The 25,127-nt window shown below is 41.9% G+C and overlaps 1 protein-coding gene across 3 annotated transcripts in view; it reads right to left on the reverse strand.

Annotated features, from left to right (window-relative positions):
• Positions 1 to 25,127, reverse strand: part of LOC147432309 (uncharacterized) — a 109,491-nt gene that overhangs the window by 27,196 nt on the left and 57,168 nt on the right. The window contains exon 3 of one of the 3 annotated variants that reach the window (XM_086492272.1): positions 15,237 to 15,319. The exons of the other annotated variants lie outside the window; for them this stretch is intronic. The gene's annotated coding sequence lies outside the window, so the exon portion shown is untranslated. The remainder of the gene's footprint in view (positions 1 to 15,236; positions 15,320 to 25,127) is intronic. 3 annotated transcript variants of the gene reach the window in all.

Raw genomic sequence — 25,127 nt, forward strand, 5'->3', positions numbered from 1 at the left:
TGGCACATATCAGCTGGCTAACCTGGATGGTGTTCTACATAAGTCAAGGGTAAATGGATTGCGTCTTAAATTGTATCATGCTAGATTGATGATGGTGGAGCAAGATGAGTTGTCGGTGGAGGAAGAAATGTTGGTGAAGGATGAGGAGACTTGTGATGCGGCGAGTCTCATATCTCTCTTTGCTGCTGCTGATCATGAATGATCTAGCAGGCTAGGGGATGGGCAAATTATGTCAGGAGTTTTTTAGAGCAAGGGATTGCGCATATGTACATACCCATGCATGGTGCATCAAATAAAGTATTGCCCATTTTCCAGAGCCAGGTGGTTACGTGGGGCCCACATGTGTACAGGTAGGACAGCATGTACATAGTGCAGCGATTTTCACTATTATCAGTATTAGTGTGTTTTTTCTACAATAAGGAGGAGTTGGTAGCGCGTAAAACTTCTCGAGGAAGCTATCCGCGGGCCGACAACGTGAGGTCAGCAGGTACGTCAGATGGCATCTAATGGCGTCAGGAGGGCGAACGAGGTCAATATTTGCACGCGGATGAGGACGGACACAACGTGGGTGTTTGCTTGTGAGAATTATGCAGAAAGGTCATCATGAGGACCTTTTTTTGGGGCCACTTCACGTGGTGGCGAGATACATTATTGGAAAAAAGCTGAGTGCCAGGTGTGCGAATGATGCAAAAAGGTGACAACTATGCACTGCGAGGTCAGTTTTTGGCCTGTTCGGGGTCCGTTTGAGGTCATCTAAAAGGCCAAGGGTGCCCAACTAATAAAGCTAAGTGTGGGAACTAAAAAAAAATGAGAGAAAACTAGAAAAAACGTGGAGAAGAGAGGAGGAACAGCCGCAGCTATGTTTTTGCTCATTTTGGAGCCTGTTTTGGCCGTAAACTGCTCATCCGAGGTCGGATTTGAGCACTTTGACATTGTAGACTGGGGTTTTGGGCCGTTCCGGACGCGATGGCACTGTCCATTTTGCCAAATTCTTCACTCTTTTCCTGCTGTTTTTCTGTGTAAGTTTCTCCTATGAGCGAAGTTTCTTCTCCAATTTGTAATTGTATCTGGCTTCTTTTACCCATTTTGTGTGAGCTATTAGCCCCATTGGTGTTGGCCCAAGCTCAATTGTATCTAAACATCAGAAATTCTCCTCTTTTGAGCTGAGTTTTTTGGGTGTGTGTGTGTGTGTGTGTGTGTCTGTGTGAAGTGGACAAGTGGATAGTTTCTCTCCTCTCACTCCAGAGGTTTGTTCCCTGTCTCGGCCAGGTGTGTTGTCTAAGCCGAGTGGTACCCCATACTCTGTGTGTGTATCTTTCCAAGAGTGTGTGTTGGGTCGTTATAGAGGCACTGTGTGTATTTTCATCCCGCTCACAACGTCCTGGTTCTGAAGATGTAGGCGATGTTGAGGATGTTGCAGGTCTTGCTGCAAGGATTGCAGGTCTTGCTGCAAGGATTGCAGCTGTTAGAGTTGTTTTGCCTACGGCAGAACAAGCTCGTTGGGATGTTAAGGATGCGCAGGCTCATGCATTGATTGCGTTGTCTGTGAAGCGCACCATTATTCCTCACATCCGTTCAGCAAAATCTGCAAAACAGGTTGGGATATTCTAGCAAGTCTTTATGCAAGCCGCAATGAGGCTAAAATTGCTTTGCTGCGTAAAGAGCTAGAGTCGAAGATTATGCATGAGGAAGATGATATGGAAACTTTCCTTGCTAGTGTCAAGGATATCAATGAGCAACTCATTTCTGCAGGTGAAGTCATTTCGGACAGTTCCCTTGAGCAGACTGTTCTTGATGCCTTACCAGATTCCTACCAGACTTTTGCTAGTACTTGGAGACTGATGACCCAAGGAAATCCTGAAGTTGTCAAGTTTGATGCATTATGCACATTGCTGTTGCAAGAGTCACTTTCTAGAAAAACAGGACTAGGCAGCGTGCAGTTGAGCAGGCTTTTATTGCTTCTCAAAGAAAGGGTGGTAACAGTAATGCAGCCACTTCTTATGGTTCTGCTGCGAGTGGCAAAAATTCTGTTCCTAATCCTTCTGCTGGCAGCACTTTGTCTGGCAATTCTGGTGATAAGGGCAAAAAGAAGATGCGTTGCCATTATTGTAAAGCCAATGATCACTTGATCAAGTCGTGTCCTAAGTTGAAGGCCAAAGAGGCTAAGAAGAAAGAGGGTGGTTCCACTGCAAATGCTGGATCCACTACAAATGCAGCCATTGTTGAGTCTTCTGTGAAAGGAGATTGTGATGCTGATGTTGATGCAGAATGGGCTTTTAGCGCAGAGTGCACTTACAATCCTGCTGTCCATGATGCATGCTTGTTAGTTGCTGCAGATTCACATGTGTGGTATTTCGACAGTGGTGCTACAAAGCACATTACCTCACATCGTGAATTGTTTACCTCTCTCGAGTCTGTCCCTCATGGGAATTCAGTCACTTGTGCCAACAACGCCTCTTATCCAGTTCAGGGAGTTGGAAAGATTGTGCTCACTGCTGCTAATGGCAATTCCTTCACACTTGTTGATGCACTTTATGTACCTGGGATCAAGAAGAATCTCATGTCTGTATCCGCACTTGCTAGACTTGGACTTGTAGTCAAATTTGTGGATGACAGATGTACAGTTCATGATCTCAGTTTTGGTGATGAAATTGTTGCATCTGGGCTTTTGTGCCGTGGGCTGTATAAGCTCACTTTGTATGACAAGTGTGGACAAAATTTTGCAAATGCTGTTGCAGATTCAAGGGCTATTTCAGATGCAAAACTTTGGCATGCATGTTTTGGTCATCTGAATTTTGCCAGTTTGCTGCGTTTGCAGAAATCTGATATGGTTGCTTCTTTGCCGCTTCTTGAAGCACCTATCAAACATATTTGTGAAGGCTGTATTCTGGGTAAAATGCAGCGTTCTAAGTTTCCAAAGGATGGTTCAGTTAGGGCCACATGCAGGTTGCAGCTTGTGCATAGTGATGTTTGTGGGCCCATGCAAACTCCGTCCTTGGGCAATTACCTGTACTTCGTGACTTTCATTGATGATTACTCCAGGCATGCGTGGGTATTTCCGCTTAAAGCGAAGTCCGAAGTTTTTATATGCTTCAAACAATTTTTGGCTATGGCTGAAAATGTCTCAAAATGTACTATGGGCACCCTCCGTTCCGATCGAGGGGGGGAGTATATGTCTCATGAATTTAATGCATTTCTGGCTAGTCGTGGGATAAAACACCAATGTACAGTGCCTTATACACCTCAGTAAAATGGTGTTGCTGAGAGGAAAAACAGGTCACTAACGGAAATGGCACGATGTATGGTCAAAAGTCAAGCTTTGCCGCATTCTTTTTGGCTTGAGGCCATCATGTGTGCCACTTATGTACTTAACAGGTGTCCTACGGAAGCTTTGTAGTCTATTACTCCATATGAAGCATGACATGATAGAAAACCTTCTATTGAGCACATGCGTGTTTTTGCCTGTTTGGCATATGCTTTGGTGCCACAAGTGCAGCGCAAAAAATTGGATGATAAGGCTGTCAAATGTATTTTTGTTGGTTATAGTGCTGAAAGCAGAAGTTACAGGTTGTATCATCCGCAAACAAAACGTATTCTGGTTTCACGGGATGTAGTGTTTGTGGAAGATTCTGTTCAGCCCTTGCTATCATGTACTAGAGACAGTAATGTAAGCTCACATGACATTTATGACACTTTGTTGCCTCTTTTCAGTGGTGGAAATACGAATGTAAGTTCCAATGAGGCAAATGTATAGCCTATGGGGGTTTCTGAAAATGTTTTAGAACAGCCTATTACTGATGCAGATGTACATGATGTACTTGATGAGGAAAGGGCTGAAAATGAGCAGGGTAGAGGTATGCCAAAATGGCTGGTGCACACTTTGCGTGACAGTAAATTGGATGCATCTTTATCTAGTCGTACTCGTTCAGGCTCTCGCCATGCATCTTATGCATCAGATTGTTATGCTTTGGCTGTGTCTAGTTTACATGATGTTGAGGAGCCTCTGTCTTTTGATGAAGCACAGAATTCAGAAAATTGGATTGCTGCCATGAAATCAGAATATGATGCACTTATAGAGAATGACACATGGACTTTATGTGATTTGCCTCCTGGCAAAAAGGCCATTGGTACGAAGTGGGTTTACAAGTTGAAACGCAAGCCGGATGGTGAGATCGATCGCCATAAGGCTCGACTTGTTGCAAAGGGTTATGCACAACAAAAAGGCATAGATTATGAAGAGACTTTTGCTCCCACTTGTCGTATGACTACTGTGCGTTTTCTATGTGCATTGGCAGCTCATTTTGGTTGGGATGTACATCAATCAGACATTGTTACTGCTTTCTTGAATGGTGACATATTTGAGGAAGTTTATGTAACGCAGCCTCGCGGTTTTGTCATAAAAGGACAAGAGGACAAAGTGTGCAAATGTAAGAAGGCTTTGTATGGGTTGAAGCAATCTCCTCGTGCTTGGTATGAGAAAGCTGACACTCATTTGGTTAAACGAGGCTTTCGTAACAGTCCAACAGAAAGCACATTGTATGTAAATCGTGAGGATGATGTATTTCTCATTGTGGTTCTTTATGTTGATGATTTGTTGATCACTAGACCAAATGAGAGACATATTGCTGAATTTAAGGCTGATTTGAATGCCACTTTCAAGATGAAATATTTGGGGATGTTGCATCATTACTTGGGTATACAGTTTAAGCAGTGTGATGGTGGTATTGCCTTGTGTCAGAAAAGTTACATAGAGACATTGCTATGTAAGTTTGGACTTGAGGATTGCAAACCTATTGCCACTCCCATGCAAACAGGTTTGAAGTTGAGTCTACATGATGCTGGCGATCCTGCTGATGTCACTCTTTAACAAACTGTTGTTGGCTGCCTCATTTATGTATGCAACACGAGGCCAGATATTCACTTTGCAGTCTCGCAGGTCAGCAGATTTATGCATAGCCCAGGGTCTAAGCATTGGCAGGCTGTCAAGAAGATTTTCCGCTACCTTAGTGGCACTTTACATCTTGGCTTGTTTTATCCCAAGGAGGGATCATTGCCGCCAGACTTACATGCTTTTTCGGACTCAGATTGGGCTAGTTGTTTTGACACGCGAGTGCCCACAAGTGGTTTTTGTTTCATGCTTGGCAGTTCATGTATATCATGGTTGAGCAAGAAGAAACCTACTGTGGCCACTTCGAGTTGTGAGGCTGAGTACAGGGCAGTCTTCACAGCTACGGTTGAGTGTGTATGGCTCAGATGCCTTATGGATGACTTGGGTGTGGACAGGACACTGCCAACACTATCTACACTGACAGTCAGAGCGCATTGGCAGTTGCGAGGAACCCAGTTTTTCATGCTCGCACAAAGCACATTGAGGTGCATTACCACTATGTTAGGGAGAGGCTCTCAGCAGGAGAGATCAGCTTGGCTTATGTGCCAACACAGGACAACCTTGCAGATCTTTTCACAAAGGCATTGTCTCGTGAGAAGCTTGAAGCTTTCCGGAAAGCTTTGGGCTTACTCCCCTTTGTGGACTGATCCTGTCCTCAGGGCATGGCACTTCCCTTTACTCATGTGCCAGCTCTCGTTCACCGCATCACTCCAGGGGGGATTTGTTACCATATACATGTGGTAGTGATGTGTGTGAACACACTAGGACCACCAGGGCATTTTTTCCCTCTTTAGGAGGTCTTTTCCCCCGTGCATTGTATATACGCCCATGACTCTAGGGCTATCTATCTTTCCATTGCACACTAAGTAACACACTCTCTATTGTGTGCCTTGAGCTTCCTTCGTCTTCTCCAAGCTGTGTGTGTTTCTCTGCAACCTTAATTCCAACAATTGGTCTACCATGAAAGTGGACATACAAGAGTATGTTTCAAAATGTGTAGTATGCCAAAAGACCAAATATAATAGAGGGAAGCAACCTGGATTACTCCAGCCATTTCCTATCCCAAATTCACCATGGAAGAGTATATCCATGGATTTCATCTTTGGATTACCCAAGTCTATCCATGGGAATATGAGAATATCGACAATAGTCGACAGGTTTAGTAAACAATACACTTTATTCCTATCAAAAAGACTATTAAAGCACACCAAATGGAAACTCTCTTCATATCACATATTTTCAAACACCATGGATTACCCACATCCATTGTGTCAGATAGAAATCCTAGATTTTTGGAAAAAGATTCTTTGAAAATCTAGGAACAAGATTGAACTTCTCTTCGGCCTACCACCCAGGAACGGATGGAAAAAGTGAGGTAGCCAATCTTACGATACTCGATCTACTAAAGACTTATGTTATAGAAGTAGATCAACGCTCGCCATGGGAAAAGTATTTACCTCTTGTAGAGTATGCGTACAATAATACTCTACATACTTCTACGGGAAAAGCACCTTTTGAGATTATTGAGGGAAGACCTAAAAGTCCCTTGCAACTGAAAGTACATGGGAAGATCTTCATCGCCGATGAGTATAGCCATGACCTCAAAGAATCTTTTCAAAAGATTATGGAGGCTATATCTATGTCTCAACAACGGCAAAAAGCTGCTACTGACAAACACGTAAGGGCCTTAACGTTCAAAGAAAATGATTGGGTCTTACTCAAGTTTCATAAGGCTCGACTAAGGAAAACGACTAGCAAAAATACTACGGGCCATCAAAAGTATTATGCTAAACTAGCAAAAAGATACTATGGTCCTTTCGAAATCTTGAATCCCATTAATGAGACGGACTATCAAAGCAAGTTGCCCAACCATTCGCTCATACACAATGATTTTCATGTGAGCCTACTCAAGCCCTACAAAGGAGAGCCACCAAGTGAACCACTTATTGAAAAACCTCCCGAAGTTGAAGACCAAGAAGAGGTGCTACAACCCAAAGCTATACTTCGGCTTGAAGCCAAGGTACTACGGCATGGTAAGATTATCCAACGGTATCTTATTAAATTCAATTCTGAAGATGCTAGATGGATACAAGGAGTACAGCTTAAGGATAGTATGAACCTTGTCAATGCTTACAATGCAACATTAGAAAAAGCAAATGTACAAATTTCTTTTAAATGATCCATGTTTTGTCTTATTAGACTAATTCTCTTTTTATTGTGCACAAATTTAAATAGTATGTATGCTTAGAATCATGTTTGTGAGGACGACGTCTCTCAAACACCAAGTAGAATTTCACTCTACTTTGGGAGGATGAAATGGACTAAAGAGCAGACATGCTTGTGGCAGCTATGTCTCCCAAGCACAAAATGGATTAGTCATCCATCTTGGAAAGATGTCGTAGGGTAAAAAGGGATCCTCTGCCCGCTAAGTAAATTTGACTAATGACTATGAGTTTATCTCTTCTACCTTATAGTAGAGGACAACTATGATTTCAAGAGAGAGGTAATGTCAAAAAATCTAATATCTAACCAACCCAAATGATTTTCTCATATTGCACTGATCACTTAATGTGGGAGAATAAACGGGAACAAGGGTTAAGATATATATGTGCTTATAGATCTATTTCAACACAGGGCCAATGGTAAAGGGGCCCAAATGCAAAAAGGTCTATGAAAGAGAAAGGTTAACACTAGGTTGGTAATGGGACACTTTTACGTCCTGGGACACTTTTATGTCCTGTTAAGTGACCATTTTCCTTGAATTATGTCAAGAGTTTCAAAATGGATTTTGAGGTGCTATCTGTTTAAAAATTTGTCTCATGAGCTGAAAAAAACTTGACATTTTTTTGGAATATCAATTCCATCTTTAACCTTGTCGTTGCACAACATTTCACAACCTAAACTGTGTGAAAAAACGGGTCCTGTTTTTGGCTGTTTTCAACTTTTTGCAACTATACCACTCTAGAATTCATGTTTGTGAGGTCTATAATGCTAGAGAACTATCTTTAGTAGTCCTCAACATGTCCTGATGCTTCTAGGGAGAAATAAATGTTAAAGTTGTAAGTTATGACCAAATTACAAAAATTGTCAAATCCTGTTTTTTAGCCAATTTTAGCTCTTCTATGATTTTTTTGGTGGCTTTCATGATATCCAAATGCACTTTTGATTTTCTATGTCGCATATTGTAACATAAAGCTAATATTCCTTGAGTTTTGGGGCACCTAATACCCTATTTTGCATAGTAGACAACGATGGTTGATTTTTTCAATTATAGAAGAAAACAAAAGATTCTAGTATATCAAGTATAGCTTTTTCAATATTGCTAGTTTCTTGTGACAACTACATGCATTTTGTAGGTAGTAACCATATCTGGTCATAAGGATCAACTTTGGCTAGATATTGAATAGTTTCTATGGGATTCTACAACTCATAATGTTGAACCCAGTTTTTTCATGTTTGTTGTATTTAGCACTTCATTTTTGTCCCCAAGATTCCCCTTGGTAAGAGATGTATTATTCTTTTGACATTCTCCATGGCTCCTTATGAGCCTAAAGGACAATAGGGAACTAAGAAAAGATGCATATATTATTTGTATTGAGCGTGGCTATAGAAACTTTGATGATAGGTTTGCAAAATGCTAAAAATTCAACTTTTTTGTACCTATTTCTTTTGGCAAAACAAAAAATAGTGAGTGAGAAGCAATCATATGTTCTCATCACCAACCCATTGAAGTTAACTAGGGATTTTATCTCAAGTCCTACAAAAATCCCTAATCTTATTTTTATGCAACAAAACGTAAGAAATGACTGTTTTGATGAAAATGTATTGGTCCATCAACTTTGGAGGCTTGGTGTAACCAAAATATGAGAAATTTTACAAGTTTATTATTTTTTCCATGTGTAGTAGTCCTTGAACTATAACCTCATGAAAGGATTTTACAAAATGAGTGGATCTACTATGGTTTTGGAGGTTTTTTTCAAAACCCTGAAAGGACACTTTTATGTCCTGTTAGGTTACCAACCTAGTGTTAACCAATGGAGAAAAAGACCTTAGGGTTGTCTTCATTAAAGCCTCCAAAGGTAAGTGTTAAAAGCCTTAAGACATAGTCTTTAATTTTTACTCTTTAGTCAACTAAGGTCCAAGCAGGCAGCTTGCTTAAGCTATGGCCTATGCTTAAGCAGGGGGACCTGCCTGCTTACCAAGATCAAATATCTTGCTACAAAGAGGGGGGCGAGCACTACAAAGGAGGGATGTGTGTAGTAAGTATGCACCTCACCAAGGACCCATACTCTTATGAAAGGAAAGGGGCCACATGTCAAGTGTAGAGGCACATTGCTCAAGCAGGCAAGGGGGCAGCTTGCTTAAGCAAGGGCTGTCTTTAAGAAAGGGGGATGCTAGCTTAACCTCACAAGAGGGAAAGAAGGACACTTGTCAAGAGACTACACATCCTGCCTCAAAGGGAGCCAAGCTCTCATTGGCTAGAGGGCTACATGGCCCAATGAGCTTCAGGGGAAGCCTTGGAAAGGGGGTCGACCTAGCTCTCTCTCTCTCTCTCTCTCTCTCTCTCTCTCTCTCTCTTTTGAGCATCCCACAAGCCCTCACTCTCATTCTGCCCTTCACACAGTCTTTTGAAGCAAGGATTCCATCACCTTCTCCAAGCTTGAGAAGTTGAGTGCCTACTACCACAAGCTCTTGGCTATGGATGCAAATTCATTAACACTATGCTAAGCTATGCTACAAGATCTATGAGTGATTCTTTGCAAGGGGTTATTGCTGTCTCGTAGAGCTACTTCTACTTCTATGTTCTTCCTCACTCCTTGCCAACTCTCCTCACCTTTCATAGTGTTTGAGGTCTTGGGATTGAGGCTAGGCATTTTCCATGTTCATGCTACTCATGTTTAGTGTTGTTATACTTGGTGAGTGAAGCTTACCATATTCATCTCATCAAGAAGGTCTCAAGGAACACAAACGGCTGTATTGTAAACAAGTCTTCCGTCATGAAACAATCTATAATAAAAGCACCTATTGGAGGGGGAACCGGCTTCAACTAATCCGGTCCTCTATTGGTGTCAATTTCTATAAACTCTCACTCTCTTTTACAAGTATTTCCATGTTAATGAAGTAATGTGTTAGTGTTGCTCTCTCCATCCAAGCATTTTCTTTCTCACTATACATCTACACACAAAAGAATGCTCAATATGTTATTTACTTTCCGCTCCAACTCAAGTTAAAAGGCTAATTCCATTACAAGTGCTACACGATATGTGATGGATACTCAAGCTACTTCCAAAATTGCATCATTGAAGAAGATCAAAAGAAGACAACCTTCATCATGCCATGGAGATTTTTTGCTTACAAAGTTATGACTTTTGGTCTCACCACTTCTCTAGCCACTTTTCAACACTATGTACCATTTATCTTTCCATCATTCTTTGAAACAACAATTTTTGTTTTTAGTGATGACTTTTGTATCTATAGCTTGTTCTCTATATTTGGAGAAAGTCTATGGAGGTCTAGCAAGGCTACATGCTTTAGGTGACCAACTCAACATGGAAAAATTGAAGGTTACTCTTCTTGCCATGTAATCTCGGCCAAGGATATTGAAGCTGACCCAAGAAAAGTTCAAGCTCTGGTGTCTTTGCCCTCTCCTACCACAACAAAGCCGTTTGTCTCTTTTCTTCAAAAGTAAGGTATTTGACCAGGTTCATCCACTTGTTCTCTCAAGTTGCTCTCCCTTTACAACAAGTTACCCATCAAGTAATATTCACTTGGAGTAAAGAAAATGAGCACTAGCTCAATTTAAGCTCTCTCTCTCCACCATTGCACCTCTGAAGCGGGACAAGCCATTTTATGTTAACCCTAGTATGGACAATGCTACACTTGGTGTTTTGTTAATGTAAAAGGATCCTCAAACTTATTTCATGCATTCTATCTACTTCTCTAGTCGCATGATGAGTCCATCAGATAAAGGATACACGGCAATAGAGCACATGATGTTTGCATTAAAGTTTTCTACCACCAAGTTTTGCTCTTATGTACTACCTATACCATTCATAATCTTAACAATGGAGGGGTTACTTTATGTGATGCCGCACATGAATGTTTCTTTTAGTATTTCCAAATGGCTCACCGGACTGCAAGAGTTTGATTACACAATGGAAGTGGAGATCTCCATAAGAGATAGTTTAGGAGGCATTCTCACTCATCAACACTATAAAAAGAAGCTAGAGATCAAGTCAAATAATAAAGAGATAGCACCTGTGTTGGAAATCCCTAAATTGGAGGAGCCTACAAGAGGAGCCTCATTTCTTTGATGGAGCCTACGAGAGGATAGTGGACAAGGTTGCAGCTCGCATTGTCATCTTCAATGAGCAAGGTGAAAAGGTTTGCTACCACCAAGTTTTGCTCTTATGCACTACCTATACCATTCATAATCTTAACAATGGAGGAAGTGTTACTTTATTTGATGCCGCACATAAATGTTTCTTCTAGGATTCCAAATGGATCACCGGACTGCAAGAGTTTGATTACACAATGAAAGTGGAGATCTCCATAATAGATAGTTTAGGAGGCATTCTCACTCATCACCACTATAAAAAGAAGCTAGAGATCAAGTCAGATAATAAAGAGATAGCACCTGTGTTGGAAATCCCTAAATTGGAGGAGGCTCACTCTCTTTTCTTTGATGGAGCCTACAAGAGGATAGTGGACAAGGTTGCAGCTCGCATTGTCATCTTCAATGAGCAAGGTGAAAAGGTATTCTCAATTGGGCATCTCTTTGATTCCCACTCCAACAATGAAACAGAATATGAATCCTTAACTTTTGGGTTAGAGTGGTGTGTGACACAAGGTATTCAACGGTGGTTAAATGTATTTTGTGATATCATGCTTTTAATAAAATAAGTACAAGGAGCTTTATAGCTTGCTTGACCATCTACGCCAAGTTAAGGAGCTTTTAGAAAATTTTTAAGATGTACAACTACATGTACCTAGAGAAAAAAATCAAGAGGTATATGATTTAGCTAGCTGAGAGAGGATACATGATGTTCGAGTAGGAGCAATTAAATTAAATCTACCTCTCTTCCAACGTAGTGATGCTATCATGAGTTTTCTAGACACAAGAGAGTGTTTTAAAGAACTTACCAAGGGACAAAAGCAGTGGCTTGTACACAAGGCAACAAAATACGACCTTATTAATAATGACATCTAGTGCAAGGGTAGAGAGGTCACATGAATAATTTCAAGTTGCCATGATAGTGTTTGTGGAGGGCACTTTGTACTTTATATCACTATTAAAAAGATTCTACAAGTCGGGTTTATGTGGCATGGTTTTTAAAGAGATGTTCACCACTGAAGAAAAAAATGCAATGAATGTCAGAAGGCCGGAGATAGGAGGCTCACTTACAAGCCACAAACTCCTGTTATCTTTTATGGACCGTTTGAGAAATGGATAATCAATGCTATTGGCAAGGACCAAATCAGGTAAATTGCACATCATAATGGGGTGTGGAGTACATGACCAGGTGGGCCAAGTCAGCGGCTATCACTTGGATTCTAGCTAAGAAAGTGATAAATTTTGTATTTGAGAGTATTTGTTACCGTTTTGGTACTCCTCTTGAGATAATTTCTGATAGGGGACCAGGTTTTAGAGGAGATCTAGTAGGAGAGCTCAATAGAGAACCTGGGCATCTCACATTGACACTCACCTCCCTACTATCCACAATGCAACAAGAAATGGTTAGTGGAAAAGATTAAAATTGTATGATCTACAAAATCATCACTAAAAAGTAGGTAAATGATCACACAAGAAGTAGGTGCATTATTATCAAGCATTAGCGGAGCTGAGAGCACTTTTTCCAAGTTTTCTTCTCATGGAGCTCCACCCTTAAATTATTAAGCAATATAATATATTTGAAATAATGGGGTGGAAAATAATGGTCGCCACCATCATTGGAGTCAACAAAGAAGGAGGATGGACCTCCTCACCACCTCCTCTCTCTCTCTCTCTCTCTCTCTCTCTCTCTCTCTCTCACACACACACACACACACACACACACACACACACACACACACACACACACACACACAAACACGATACAAAACATGAGTCACGAGAGAGGTAGCACGGAAACACAATGGGGGATGCACGATCACTTACCACATGCACTAAGATAATAGGCAAGAACATGAAGGCACCATGAACACTCTAGGGCAACGCGCGTCAACTCCATCCTAGACTTGGGCACCCCTAGCACTTCTCATTTCTCACAATACTACTGACTTCTTCATCGTCATGATTTTTCCTATACTAATCTTTTTGCTAATCTACTAATCTTGCTAGCTTTGGAGATTTCCATGCAGCATATGGAGGTTTACACTCCATCCTACATGCCTTGCATCATGAGTACTCTCTTTTCCCTTTTGGATGTTGGTGTTATGGCACGGTCACCATTGTAAGTATCATTAAGAGATAAGTTTAATCTCCTCATGGTTTTGTGTCGATTCTCTTTCTCTACATGGATCTCCTATTTGGAGGTATGTTTGCTAGTGTTTTCACATGTTATGTTGTCTAGGTTTTGTCAAGTGTCCGGTGGCACTATGCCATCACTAGCATGTTGACATAAAAGTAAGTACTATGTAACACAAGTACTAAGAGTACCCTAGTTAGCAATACGAACAAAACCATACATTAATATACAGTAAACAAATGAAACCGTTCTTCCAAGAAACGACCTCAGACACCTCTAGCAAGTGCAAAGGATGTTTCTCATACCCGCAAACATCAATACTCTTTTGACATATATCCCTCTTGTTTGGAAATATTTGGATGTTATGCTTCCAATAAATAACAACACACTTCACAACCTCAAGACTCAAGCAATCGCTCCTTTGCTTACGTTCTCCAAAGGACCATTGAAAATTGTCACCATGAATATCCATTTAGTGCTTTGTCAGATTATGGAGATGAATGCCAAGAGACTTTGCAACATCCTTCGTATTCACAATCATAGGTAGTGCCCACCTTTCTGTACCAAGTTGGCCTTTGCTATGACTGCCCTTCATGTGGTTGAGAGAATTCTTCAACTTTTCAACGATAGCTGTGAAAAAATCATCATTATGTATATATTCTTGCACCACCCACTATTTCATTCAGTTTGTTGATGGCATAAGACCTTGTGAGTAATCTCCACCTTTGCTTCAAAATGTCAAGTTTTCACCGAGCCTCCTATTTATATAACTGACAATACGAAAAGAGATCCGCAGGAGAGTTCCAATAGAGTATTGATCTATACTCAATGTAGGTGAAGATTGATCTATACTCACTATAATGATTAACCTCTCCTCAACGTGGCTATGCCTAGTGTCAGCTTTGAAGCGCACTCTGCAATGTAATTCTTCATCTACAAAAACAATGGTAAACTATCCCTACAGTCGAGCTCTCCAAGTCCATTACACGGAACATCACTTGAACAAGTTGCAAGGACATTGGGAGATTCTACACCTCCATCCAAAAGCTCTCGTTAAGAACATGTCGTTTGATGTACATAATGACCTCCTGCTAAGGATTTTGTAGATCTCTCCATTTAGAATCCACCATTATGGCTTGTATCAATGAATCCATCATCTCAAAGAGCCTCTGGAGCAACAAATACATATAGGAAAACCTTGGTTTTGAAGATCGGACAATTATATTCGACTACTTGTGGCTCCTGAGGATGGCAAGTGCCTAGTACTTCTTATGGAAGAAAGTGGTTATCTTTGGGACATCTGGCACAATTGGCTACACTCAAGACAATTTTCCTATCCTCTCCAAGAGTAAATCAAAGGCAATGTGTTGCAATTGGGGTCTAAATTGTGCTAGGATCATTCCACCCATTTCCTTGCAATTTGATGCATTATTAATGAGAATGTTGTCAAGAAGTACGCATTGCGCCTAGAAAAGTATCGAGCTTTTGGCTATGAGAGTTCGTAGCAAAATCAAGTAAATCATAGATCCTATGAAGCTAAAGACACACTTGAAAAAAGGAAAACTCCAACCATCATAGTCTCACTCTAGAAAAGTACCAAGAACATTTCAGAACTCTTCTGTGTGTAATGATTTGGTGTAGCCTCACTCGCAACTGCACCTATTAAAAAATCCTCATTTCTCACTTCAATTCCTCGTCGCTCGAGATCATTCCATGGAAGCTTAAGCACTTCATTAGACAAGCTTAAATGCTTATTTGAAGAGAGAACACCTAATTGGTTGCCTCACAGCTAAGAAAATGGGATAGAAAGAGGATGAAAACGACATAGCTTAAAATACACGATAGAAACAACACAACATTGCACTAGCACCTTCACTTACAAGTATTGCATCTCCTTCATTGGATGGCTAAATGAGCTCATTTTTTTCTCTATAAGCATCTCCCAACTTGAGCAACCACGGCACTGTAAATGAGACATTTTGAGTCATTGTTACTATTTTTGGGCTATTTGTGGCTAATTTATGGTCATTTTAGCTCAAAAAGCCCAAACAAGCTAGGAAAAATTCCTACATATGTGATAACATTCCTTAGGCTTTAATTACATGGTGGACCTCCATTTTTCACTTGGGCCACTTCAAAACACTTGATATTTGTACATTCCTAAACCAAGTTAATCATGTCTTAAGAAGAGAGAAATGCCATGATGCAATGTCTAGGTTTATGATGCCCTAGTAAGGTATGTATACGACAAAGATTACAACATCCGTTTTCGCATACATCACACTATACACATTGTACCAATTGCCCCCACATATCAAAAATCATTAACAGAGACATACATATTGTTGCTAAATTGGCTTTATCTGACAAAAAAATAATTCTAAATGAATTAGTGGATTTATAAGTGAGAGGGTTTTCTTGCTTGGGACACCAAGAAAAAAAATCTAAATAAATTATTGGAATTTTAAGTGAGGGTTTGTTAACCCTCATGGCTCACGGACACCCCATCACCTACGACGGACGTGTATTATGTATTTGGTAAAGTCAGGTACCGGGCTTGTCGGACCAATAGGAAAAGGGTAAGAGTGATCGCCGATGAGAGGCGCACTCTAACTAGGAGATTCAAGGGATTAGTTGGCTAAGCATGGGCGCCCAAGTGTGAATGGGGCGAGCTCATATAAAAGCCAACTAAACCTAAAATTCATTCATTCTCTCATTTGTGCAATAGAAGAGTGCTCTTGCTCTATCTCCATCTCCATCTTCTTCTTCTTCACCTCCTTGTGTGTATGTGTATGTGAGAGAGAGAGAGAGAGAGAGAGAGTGCGATCGAGCATTGCGACGGCACGACGGCGGTGAAGCGGTTGAGCGCAACGTAGCGGCGTCTCCTTCTTCTTCGCGGCGAGGAATCCTCCACGGCAGGAGCATAGAGCGGTGAGTGACACACCATTACCCTCTTTTGAGCTTACTAGTTAAGCTAGTTGTGTGCTTGGAGTCGTCTGTGGCTCGCACACAGTGTTAGGCAAGACCCTTGCTTCGACAGTGCGGCAAGGAGCGCACATTTTTGGCGCTGTTGCCGGGGAATCGCCCTGCACTAAGCCCAAGAGGCACTTTGTGCTTCTCCTATGAGTTGTTTGTAGTAGGAAAGAAGAGGAAGAGGAAGAGGAATGAGTTGTTTTTCTGCAAGTTGTTAATTTCTGTATTGTCTGCAAGTTCTGTGATTTCTGCATAATGTTGTGTTTTCTGTTTGCACACAGTGTTTGCACAATTAGTAGTCGTTAGCTTGTTTGTAGTGAATGAATAAGTAGGAAGGCAGTTAGCAATTTCTGTTTGCACACAGTCTGTACACAGTTTTTTGTCAAGGTTTGCCTACACACAGTCCTTGCACAGTAAGGTAGTAATAGAGGAAGTAGGTGGGCAGTTAGCTCACTGTCAGTAAGCAGTTAGCAGAGTGGTTAACAGATTAGTTAGTAGATTAGGTAGTGGTTAGCAGCACTGTTAGTAAGTAGATAAGGTAGTGAGCTGTCTGTGAGTTGTGAGCTGTTGACAGAGAGGTTAGGTAGGTGTTGACAGTGTGTGTGGCCAAGAAAGGGTCACCTAAACCGCGTGCGCTCGTCGCCTCAAAAAAAAAAATTTAAAATTAAAAAAATGATCGGGATCATTTCCCCAAGCCCAATCCCAGGCCCAAGCCCAGGCCCAGGCCTCAGGCCTCAGTCTTCTGATATATACTAGACTCACTCGTATATATATACCCTACCCCCTCAAGAGGGAATGAGAGCATGTGGGGCAAGTCCTCCACTCTCCTCTCTTATCTTCCCACTCGCACCCTTAGACTTTCTATTTTGGGCCTAGTTCCCTACTAGAAATTGACGGTTTTAGGGATTCCGAGGGCATAAAGTGACCAAACGGAGGGCTGTAAAGCACGGCATGTCCCTCTGATCGAGACGCTCGTTTTGAGCTATCATACGTTCTATTCTATAGCTGGGTCAGAAAAAAAGGACCAAAAAATCAACCAAAAAAAAAAAAAAAGACTTGGGTTGCAAAACACCCAAAAATACTAGGTGAGCAGCCTTCGCTGGCACTCACTGATATGAACCTACGCTCTGGACAAGTGTTAGAGCACGAGCATATTGGTAGTGCCTCAATTTATGTGAGCACCCATTATTCCTCCACCCTAGGTTCTGGACCTTCGGCCGGGACTCAAGGTAGCGCGACCCAAGATCCTCATATCGCGTCTAGTGATTCTTCCTCTGACTACGAAGTCATGGAGGGGTATCCTACACCAAAACCTGATAGTTCAAGTCAAGACATGCATGCCATGGGCCCACGGCCCGGGTCCAAAGTGTTTAGCCGCTTAAAAGAGACGCTTAGTAGAGCTACTCGCTCCGAACATGCGGTTAATGAAATAAATGAAGGGAGTGGGGAAGTAAATTCGTCATTCATGCCTAAAATAGACCCTATGCTTCTTGAGAGTGTGCATGTGAATGTTCCATCCACTGCACCTCCTGATCCTTTAGGACTATCTCCCTTTGAGGTTCTACTACCCGATGGTAGGAGTCTTGCCGAAGTGCAAGAGATCGAACGCTATATGCAAGCAACAAGGGAGAGGGATATTGAGAACCTACGAAAGCTAGAACAAAGTCGAGCCTTGAAAGCAAAGGCTCCTATGACAACAATCATGCCAGCCAAGCAACCGAGTGCTCCCAAGGTAGCAGTCACGGAGGGGCAAGCAATGGGGAGTAATAATGCTTCCACTTTAAGGGAAACCTCCAGCACGCCAAGCCTAGATGGGAAATTCCTAAACGAAAATTGGGAGTATGACCTACAAGCAGAAGCTTTAACTGATCGGTACACAGGACACACCTATCATGTGGGTTGGTTAGATGTTCTACAATCCATATCGGGTGCTACTAGCATAGATGAGCAACAACAGAAAGTCTGTGATGTTCTCCATAGGATTGTCGAGTTAGAAAGACAGAACACAAGGATCAACATGCCTTCAACAGGCCTAATGAGATTCTTGGATATGGGAAAGGCCAACCAACCAACCCTATCACAAATGGAGACTCCCTCAGTGAGCCCCCTTGATCCTCCACATGTTGTTTCACCAGGAACCTCAGTACAATCTGAACCCACAAGTGGCAGCTTTACCTTCCCAGATCTAGATCATCTTTCTCTTAGTGACACTACGGCTACCATGCATATCCCAGTGGTGAGCATGACAAGAATTACACCATGGAGTTCATTTGTTAACACTGCGCCGATGCCTAGTAGCACAGTGCCCCCAACTATACTTACATGTATGTATCAATCATGTGCACCTGTCGTACCTCAGCCTCATGTAGCTCCTACACCTCCGATTATTCCAAGAGCTTACAATCCACAATGGCATTATCCAAGCTCTTATACAAGTGGAGCCATGCCATTTAATAATAACATGCCATATCAGGCACCCCCTATGCCTAGGGCCACGCCTGTAAACTTTGGACCACTGTCTGGTACACCACCATACAAAATATGGGACCCAAAAGCCGCGCGTATGCCAAGGCCAAGGCCAACTCCCATCTCACATGTGGTTCCAGGAGCACATACACCCATTATACCTGCTCAAATAGGAGATTTGGCAGCATTTGCTCAAACTATCGGTCGCTCTATTGCGGAAAACATGCGTAGTGCACCTGATAGAGAGCCTAGGAGCAAGGCAGTTCAAGTAGCTAAGCTCACACAGAAATTCAATGGAGACGGAGATTCTAGAAATCATATGGAAGTCTTTGAACATGTGTGCGATTCCTTGGAAGAGCACAATGAGCTACATAAGTGTAAGGATTTGAGTTTGACCCTAAGCGGAAAGGCTGGAGATTGGTATAGAACCTTAAGAGTAGAAGAGAAAACGATCTACTCTACTCTTAGGAGACTATTCTTAAAAGAATACATACGAGAGGGAGTACTTTGGGGTGTAGCCTCTCAGCTCCAGAAAACCCAACGAGAAGAAGGTGAATCCGTGAGAGACTTCATTAGTCGCCTAAAGAATTTGAATTCTCGATGCAATCCAAACGAGCGATTCAACAACAACCAATTGCTCGATAGATTCATTAGGGAACTACGACATGAAAGTATCTATAATGGCCTAGTCATTAGAGGTATCACTACTTGGGAAGCAGTCACCATGAATGCAATCCAATTGGAGGATAATTTAATGATTGCAGGAGAAAGAGAGTCTGCCGAGCCGAAGTCTAGTAGCTCGCAAGCATCAGGGCATGAGCCAATGAAGATAAAGCCAATCGTGAAAGAGCAAACGATATCTGAGATGACTTTGGCAGATCTCACCAAGGCCATCCAAGAAAGCCTTAGGGGTAATCGTGCTCCACAAAACACTCATATGTATCCAAGAAGGGAGCAACAATGGTGCTCAATTTGCTTAGGCCCACATACTACGAGTGAATGCCCTACTTTCAGAGTAAAGCTTAACGGGACTTGTAACGCGTATGGTAGGTATGGCCATCAAGCGAAGGATTGCCTAATGCTTAAACGCATCATGGAAAATAGACCGCCTATAGCTTGGGCAGACTCACCTCGAGTTCCTGCATTGATGCCTACCCCACCCATGGAGCAACAGTTGCCATTACAGCACATGGTCCCTAGAACCCAAAATGTGGTCCAAACCACACCGTTGCCACCTCCAGTGCTAGGACCGCAACCCCCTCATCCAAGAGTTACACCTATGAACCAAATAGGTTGCGAGTCATCTAGTACTTATGTAGATTGCGAAGAGGACATAGAATCTAGTATCACCTATGGAGTCGACATGCTTGAGGAGTGTCCCATGTACTATATGGAAGACCATTGGGGACAAATCAAACCGGTATATCAAGCTACTGCGCTAGCAGCAAGAGGCCAAAACATTAATAGTTTTGCCAGGAGACCACCTCTTCAGTGCTACGAATGTGGTGGACCACATCGAGTAGCTGAGTGCCTCATTAGAATGCAAAAGAATGCTGCACTAATGCAAACAAGTCAAGGGAGTGCATTGGCAATGCCAACACTCATTTGTAATCGTTGTAGCATAGATCATTTGATCGCACAGTGTCCTAACAATCCAAACGCGCTGAAAATCACACCATTGAACTTAATAGAGATTGTTGATGCGACACCACCAACTATAAACATAGCACCAGTGAATGCACTCACATGGTCGATGCTCCAAAAGCAAAATTACATCCTCGAAGAGAGAGATGCTGCATCCATTGGCCGAGCGAGAAAGAAGAAAACACGAAGAAAGAAATCCCTTATTGCTTCTAGCTCAAAACCTAGTTCAAAGACTAACATAGGGACAGGAGAGGATCCCGTGTATATGAATGACCCTAAGGATGACTCAGATTCGATAGAGACCACGGAGACCAAAACTGTTACTACAAAGGAAAAAGCCAGTGAGGAGGATCACGAGAGGGACTTACGACGAACACCAAAAGAGTATTCAAAGTTAAACCACCCAGTTGCAAACCCCCAAAATAAGCCACGAGAGACAAAAAATGAGGATTGCAAGAGAAAGATCGGAACCTATCCAAACCCAACAGTGGAAATTGAACGAGTCCAACAACTTAGGGGTTTGGTGGAAGAAACTCAACGAACATTAGAACCTGAACCCAAACATATCCAGATGTCGGACACACTGTTTCCCACACAAGTTCAACCTCACAAGAACTACAGGCCATTAGCTATAGCCAATATCATTCGGGAAGAGAGTGAGGGTAGGACATTTGAAAGTGGACACATACCTTTCCTACTAGAGAGAATGTTCAATGAGGGAATACCCGACCCCCTTGAGAAAGTGGAGATTCCATCTTCACCATTCTCTTGTCAGGGTCCTACGTCTCACAAGATGCCATTAAATGTTGCCAAATTGATGGATTTCATGTCTTCAAAAGTTAGAACCACCATCATGTCCAAACTATATAAAGACCCCGAGCTAGTCTCAGCTCTTCGAGCCTTCCTCAATGGAGAATTACAAGCCGGATTACCACAATTTGCACATATGAACAAACCTGACTCGGTAATGAATGATGAGGAACATTTAGCACCACCATCTGACCTAGCGGGACATGAATCTGTAATTGAAGTACCCGTTAACAAGTTGCGGCAATACTTTGAAGGTGATGAATCTAATGCTACTCTACCAATCACTACTAAAGGATTAATTGTAAAGGGGATCCTTGACGGTGGTGCGGGAGTCAGCATGGTGACAAAGAGTTGTTGGGAGTCTATGGGGCGACCTCACCTTGAAGCCACAAGCGTAGTGGTAAAAATGGCTAATGGATCTATTGTTACGCCTATTGGAATGCTAAAGGATCTCAGAATCAAGGTCTTGGGACACAAGGTAAGGCAGACTTTCATTGTTATGGATTTTTCCAAGCATCCTATGTCATTTGAGATGATCTTAGGGCGTCCATTCATGAGGGAAGCAAAAATGATGCATGACTGGTCCAAAAACCACGTCTACTTACAGTTCCAAGACTCTGTCATTCGAGTTGATCTTTTAAGTGGTCGAACACATCCTCTAGGAAATAAATTCATCATTGATAATCGATCAGACACAACAATTCACTCAGCTCCATTACAGTATTCTTACAGGTGTAACGAAGACACGGATATTGGGGAGAACTCTCCTTATATGGATATCCTACCCGGAATGGCTGAGTCAGACAATGTCGATTGGGTACACCTAGCGGCAACTATAGATACATGGGGAGCTAGAGGAACAACCTGGGTAACACCAGATGGGGAAGAGATACCACACATTGCACCAGTAAACATGTTAGGTGTAGCGCATGTAACATCCGATGATAAGAAAGAGGCACACCTACCTGAGAGTGAAACCGATGATTCCTCAAAGGCTTCAGGCCAATACACATCAGAAACGGAATCTCAGGGAGAAATGGATTCAGAACCTGAAGAAACATCGAGTGAACCAAGTATAGAAACTGAACACTCAAGGCCTAGTACGACCATCTATGATAATTTATATGAGACTGAAGAAGATACAAGCAAAGACCTATCAGGCGAGTCAAGTTCAAACATTTACCAAAATCAAAACCTTAACAAGAAACAAAGGTCATATACGAGACGACCATATCGAGCAAATGTGAGAGCTAGGATAAACAAGGAAAGATCTACTGCAGAATGGCTTAGCTATCTAGGGGCATGTGATGCTCATCGAAAGCTAGTAGACAATTGGGGTGAACATCTCCAGAGTGTCATGTGGTGCAGCCCGCGACCCATTGACCTCGCTCAATTGGAGGTTACAGAGCCAAAATTGAGTCGAACTATAAGAAGACGTCAAAACCAAGAGTTAGCACAACAACAAAAGAAGGCAGAACTAAAAGAAAGGTCTTCGTCAGGACAAGAGCCTGCTGACTTACATACGGCTCCTGAACATTTTAAATCTTATACCACGGGGGAGCGAAAGGTTATGTATGCTAAAGCCCTACGAATACCTACCAATGAAAGCAGTGGAGTCTATGATGGTCCAACGGTAGTTAAAGAGATAGAATTAGCAGAACCAGGTGAGGAGTCTAAACCAGTCTTTATTGCTCAAGACCTTACCGAAACTGAAGAGGCTGTACTTAAGGAGCTCCTCAAGGAATACAAGGATATCTTTGCTTGGACATATCATGACATGAAGGGCGTCCCACCTTCTGTGGTGCAACATACGATTCCCATGATCAACAATGCTAAACCCGTCCAGCAACGACCCTATCCAATGAATCCTAAGTACGCCAAAATTGTACAAGAGGAGATTGAAAAACTTATCCAATGTGGATTCATATACCCTATTGAGCACTCAGAATGGGTTTCTCCAATAGTCATTGTGCCAAAAAAGAATGGTAAACTAAGAGTGTGCGTGGACCTCAAGAAAGTTAATGCAGCTACTAGGAGAGATCATTATCCCTTGCCATATTCAAAACATGTGCTTGAAAGAGTTGCGGGCAAGGAAGCTTATAGCTTTTTAGATGGGTACTCTGGTTACAATCAAATCACAATTGCATTAGAGGACCAAGCTAAAACTGCTTTTATCACAGAGTTTGGAGTGTTTGCATTTCGTGTTATGGCTTTTGGCTTAACAAATGCCCCTGCTACATTCCAACGATTAATAAACACTGTGTTTAAAGAATTTCTAAGGGAGTTTTGTGAAGCTTTCCTAGACGACCTTTGTGTTTATTCTTCTTGGGAGAAGCATTTGTTATATCTACGAAAAATATTTGAAAGGTGCAGATTTTATCGCATCTCATTGAACCCTTTCAAATGCCAATTTTGGGTTAAGCATGGAGTCATTCTAGGGCATATAGTGTCCAAGAACGGGATATCCACAGATGAGAGTAAGATTAAAGCCATTTCCGATTTGCCACCACCTACTAACTATAAAGGAGTTCAAAGATTTATGGGCCATGTTGGTTATTATCGAAGGTTTATTTTAAACTTTGCTGAGATAGCGCGTCCATTGTACAAGCTTCTTATCGAGTTTCACTAGACGGAAGAATGTCATCAATCTTATGAGTTATTAAAGAAGGCCCTAACAAGTGCTCCAATCCTGCGAACACCTGATTGGAATATACCTTTTCATGTGCATATTGACGCATCAAATTTTTCTATTGGGTGTGTTCTAACTCAACCAGGAGAACATAAATTGGACTACCCTATTAGCTTTGCAAGTCGCCAATTAAATGATGCCGAGATAAACTACACTACTACAGAGCGCGAAGGTCTAGCTATGATTTACGCAGTAAAGAAATTTCGCTATTACCTTCTTGCTACCAAGTTTATGCTTTATGTTGATCATCAAGCATTGCTATATTTGGTAAACAAGTCGTGTTCCACAGGTCGAATTACACGATGGTTGTTAATTCTTCTTGAGTTTGACTTCACCGTTGTTGTGAGGCCTGGGAGGAAACATGTCATGGCGGATCATTTATCTCGTATCCCTAATGGCGAAGCTCCTACGGGGGTTGATGATGAATTGCCTGATACTCCTTTGTTCATTGTTGAGACAATGCCTGAATGGAGTGAAAAGATTGTTAACTTCTTAGTTAATGGTTTTCCACCCAAAGAACTGTGAAAAGATATAGCTCGAAAATTAATCAAGGAATGCGAACCCTATTGCTTACTGGCTGGAACTCTCTATAAGAGAGGAAAAGATGATGTTCTTAGACGCTGTGCCCGCGAGGATGAGTATTTATATATTCTACAAGAGGCACACATGGACGTAGCTGGTGGTCAATTTTTAGGAAAGTTGACTGCCCGAAAGATCTTACAATCAGGCTATTGGTGGCCCACTCTGTTTAAGGATGCATCACTTTTTGCCAAGGGATGTGATGAATGCCAACGCTTCAACAAGCCACAAAGAAGGGATAGGATATCTCTACATCCCATCAAGGTAACCCAACCATTTGAAAAGTGGAGCTTAGACTTTGTAGGACCGATTAGTCCGGCTGCACGTAACACGCAATCACGATATATCATTGTGGCTACCGACTATGTAACCAAATGGACTGAAGCAAAAGCAACACGAAAGGCGGATGCAAAAACAATAGCTAAGTTCCTCTTTGAGAACATTATCACACGTTTTGGATGCTCCTTTGAACTTGTGAGTGACAATGGAACTTATTTTATAAATGAAGTAATAAAAGAACTCATATCAAACTTCATGATATCTCACCACAAGTCTACACCCTATTATCTCCAAGCAAATGGCCAAGCTAAGAGTACCAACAAAACTCTCA

This window comes from Adiantum capillus-veneris, chromosome 20 (genome assembly GCF_014529385.1).
Source record: "Adiantum capillus-veneris isolate H3 chromosome 20, ASM1452938v2, whole genome shotgun sequence".
In the NCBI taxonomy this organism is placed as follows: domain Eukaryota; kingdom Viridiplantae; phylum Streptophyta; class Polypodiopsida; order Polypodiales; family Pteridaceae; genus Adiantum; species Adiantum capillus-veneris.